Here is a 4,254-nt window from a genome sequence, read left to right on the forward strand (position 1 = left end):
GAAGTTCTCTGAATCTTGGAAAGGTAGTATTTTTTGCACCCTCTTTGGGGATGCCTCTTGAGGTCATAAGGTTGTTCACTACTGGTTTTCCAGGAATATTTACTGGTCATCCAGGAATATTTACTGAAACTTGATGAGATATTCAAAATATATATTTTAAGTATCTCTATGGTCAAAAGTTGGCCAGATTGTAAGCTGATATTCAGGGTCTGATAGAAACTGTTTTAGGCCTTCTCCACACAACTAAAATGAAACTATATACCCAAAGGGAAAGAAAAATATTCTGAAGATTTTGTGGAAGAATCTGTTCAAACATTCCAAAGGCACACAGCTCTAAATGTACAATGTAGGAATATTTTGATTTCCATCTTAGCTGAAGATCTTCTCCCTGATATATACAGAAGCAAATTAAAGAAAGTGTAGTTGGAAGGTGTATCAGCCTCCCCATCATTCAGGTTGTAGCCCAATTATTTGAAGAATTAAAACAACTGTACCTGTCTTACAATTCAAGTCTTAACAAGCACAGAAATGTGACCCTAGAAACAATTCAAATTGTTAAAAGGTTAAACCTTTTTACAAATCCCCAAACCTCCCTTATTTATCTCGGAAGACATACAGATATTGTAAAAGACCTGGACTTAGGAGAAAAAAGTCCATCTTGGCGGAACTTGTTTACTTTCTCTACGTCTTTTGAGATAGAAGTATTCCCTTGATCTTCTCTGGGAACCAAGGCAATTCTTATAAGAAGGAGAGAAAAAAAAGAGGCTATTTTGAAAACTAGGTCTATGAAAAATCTTAAGTCTTTTTCACAAATATTAGTAAAAAGGTTTAACCGTCTGAGCAGATAAATTTCACTTATTCCATCTGCCAGAAACACAATTTGGATCGAACTATTCTATAAAATAGTGATTTTTGCATTATTGCACCTGTCTCATGGCTAAAATTTTAAAATAGAAGCTCTAAGATCTCTGTTTGTGTCTGTCTGTATGTTTATATTACGTATATGTATGTATTTTATAGGTGTGTGATTTTTCTTCTCTGGATGGCATTTTCAAAATGAATTTGTAAAGAGCTCTATTTAATTGGCTTAAAGTCAAGCTTGATTTATATAAATCAAGTATACTTTCAGAAGTACAGAAACTAACTCAAATGTTTTTCAAGGTCACGTGAGCTAGGATAATCTTTGGTAAATAAAAGCTAGTTTCAGTTTGTTTGTTTACTTAAAACAAGCATGTCTTTAGAGTTATCAACCTTAAATATACTATTCTTTTCTACCTACATTTACTGAAAGCCTAATAAGCTCATGTTCTCTCTGTTATAGACAGAATTTGTCGGAAAGAAAGATAAATTAGGATGATGGTTAGGTGTTTAATGTCTCATGAAATTTTCATGACTAACTTAAATATCATTGTACAAAACAAGTAAATTAAATAGATGTAAGATAAAAGATTATAAATAATATTTTCAGTAATAATTATGCTTTATGGTATGTATACTTAAAAACAGTTTCCAAAATAATTTTGGTATCTCGAAATTTTAGTTACACTGAGATAAATTATCTAATGGATATGCATTGAATACCTAGATCATTTCCAACAGATAAAATACTAAAACATTAATTACTGAACACAGAGTTATCCACCTTCAGTTTCCTTTTACATAGAAACTAAAGATATTTTGGTCTATTAATAAAAATGTTTTGTGCCACATTGGAAATTTTACTGTGAAGAAGAATATACTTCTAGAAATTACAAAATGTATTTATAAATTTGCCAATCCATAGAATACTGTCCACAATTGCTCACTTCTTAGTTTTTACTAGAAAGTAAGGATTCTATGGGATAAAATTCCAATCAATATACATAATTAAAACTACTTAGGCATAATAAGAGTGAAAGGAAAAAAGCTGTGTGTGTGAAAAGTAGGTAAGGGAAGTAAAATGATTGATTGTTCCAGAATGAGAAAGAAAAATAAATAAATAAAAGTCTTTCATTGTGTACAACTCCTCAGGTCTCCTTTCTATCTGCTAGATTGGATGCTGTCCCATTCAAATTGATTTTTACTCAAATAAACTCTTAAAATTTTAATATGCTTCAGTTTAACTTTTAACAACTCTCTTTTTCTGTCTCTGTGTTTTCCTCTTTTGCTGTCTCTCTTTCAACTAGTATACAAAGATTTTTATGTGTTTTACCTGCACTATTTTATTTAATACTTTCCCATGGAACAGGGATTATCATCTTAACTCTACACGTGGGGAAACTGGCATTATGGAAGTTTGTGTAACTTGCCTGACCTTGTACAACTAGGAATTCACTGAATTGGTTCAAATAATAAACTGATATTTGAATGTAGGCATTTGCATTGAAAGGCCATGCTCTGGCAAGACAGCTAACCATAATGCCTCCTGACCTGAAGTAGTTGCATACTACCATATATTTAAAGGGTAAAAAGCATATAGCTAGTCAGCAAAGATTTAATCAATTTGTAGGTTATCGTTCTCTAATAAAAAAAAAAACCTAGTACAATAAAGTCAAAGTTTTCTTGATTAGTAAACTCTAAAATTAGGATACATTAGATTAACTCAGAGGACCTAATTACAAAAAGTTAGGTGGCACTTGATGAAAAAAAATGCCTATATTTGGGTATATTTGCATGCGCTATATTTATAAGAAGCAGCATAACATAGTAGCTAAGAGCATACTTTTGAGCTAGGCTACTTTCGTCCAAATTAAGTCAGTATTTATTAGCTCTATTACCAGAAAATCTTACTTAATATTTCCTGCCTGAGTGTCCTCATGTATAAGTGGGGTATAAAATAGTACCCATTTAACAGACTTGTTTTAAGGCTGAGTTTATGGACAGAACTATGAAAGTGTTTGTTGTGATGATGATGATGATGGAGTTCACATATATATTCTGGATCATTTAACTTCTTGTGTGTGTATTTTAGCCAATATTGATCCAACTTTCACAGTAAGACAATGCATATAATGAGTTTCTATGAGAATGAGTATCTATGGATTATTAGCTATGAAATGATGTGGTGCACATTGTTCTAAGCATAGGGAAAGATACTTCTTAGAGGGGAGGGTGGAATCGGAGAGAAAAGAGATAAAATAGATAACCAGAGTTCCAGATTAGTCATTTTTTGACAAGGTTTTGGCCAGTACAACATATCAGGAGCTGGAGAACAGAATTAAAGACACCACAACTGAAGAGTGCTATCTCCAAGTTGAATATAAACATTCTTGCTTCAGAAGTTTATAAATCCATATTTTCAAGTTTTGCTGAGTTCAAAACATTCTATAATTTTCATTTTGTATGTGTTTAAGTCCTTGTCAATGTAGAAATATTCTACTTGATATCCAGATATTTGGTACTTTATAATTATATTATTTTAATTGTTGTCTATCTTAAATTCACATTAGTAAGATAATATACTCGCTTCATTTCCTAGCATATTTTTATTTTTGTTAATATTCCATGTACCCTTAAAATGAATTAGTATGCTTCACTTGTTGGTACTGTGTTACAGATATAAAAATCTGATCATAATTGTCATTCATAATGAAACTTTTCTTTACCCTTACAGATTTGTTGTTTGCTTATTCTGCCTGTGACTAAGAAAAATAGGTTAAAATCTTCCAATATCATTGTGAATTTGAATAGTTCCCCTTTTGGTTTCTGCCTATTTGGTTTATATATTTTGACATTATGTTATTAGGTACATACAGATTTAAAATTTTACATATGTTGGTCAATAACCCTTATATCATTTTCAGATATATCTCTTCATCTTAGTAGTGTTACCTTAAATTCTATTTGTCTGATAATAGTATAGCCACATGAGTTTTCTTTTGGTTAACATTGTTCAGTTCCTTTGCTTTTTTATTTTTCTTCTGTGTCTTCATATTTAAAGCAAGTTGTAAGCAGAATTGTTTTTTGTTTTATTCCCTTTCAAACTCAGTTTGACAATATTTGCTTTTAATTAATTATTTAAAACAATTTTTTGTAATTATTGCCATATTTGGGCTTAAGTGTAGCATCTAACTTTCTCTCATGTTGCAAAACTTAGCTTATTACATATTTATACATCTTTTCATTTATCATTCTAGTCATCAATTTATTTCATTTTGTAGGCATAGCAAAGAATGTTGTATACTACCGTGCACTTCAACCCTAAATACTTAAATGCCTGTATATCATTTTTTATTACCTTTATATCTTAATTCTTGTCTACTTATTTGTAAAACA

This window comes from Neophocaena asiaeorientalis, unplaced genomic scaffold (assembly GCF_003031525.2).
Source record: "Neophocaena asiaeorientalis asiaeorientalis breed wild unplaced genomic scaffold, Neophocaena_asiaeorientalis_V1.1 scaffold152, whole genome shotgun sequence".
NCBI classification, from domain to species: Eukaryota; Metazoa; Chordata; class Mammalia; order Artiodactyla; family Phocoenidae; genus Neophocaena; species Neophocaena asiaeorientalis.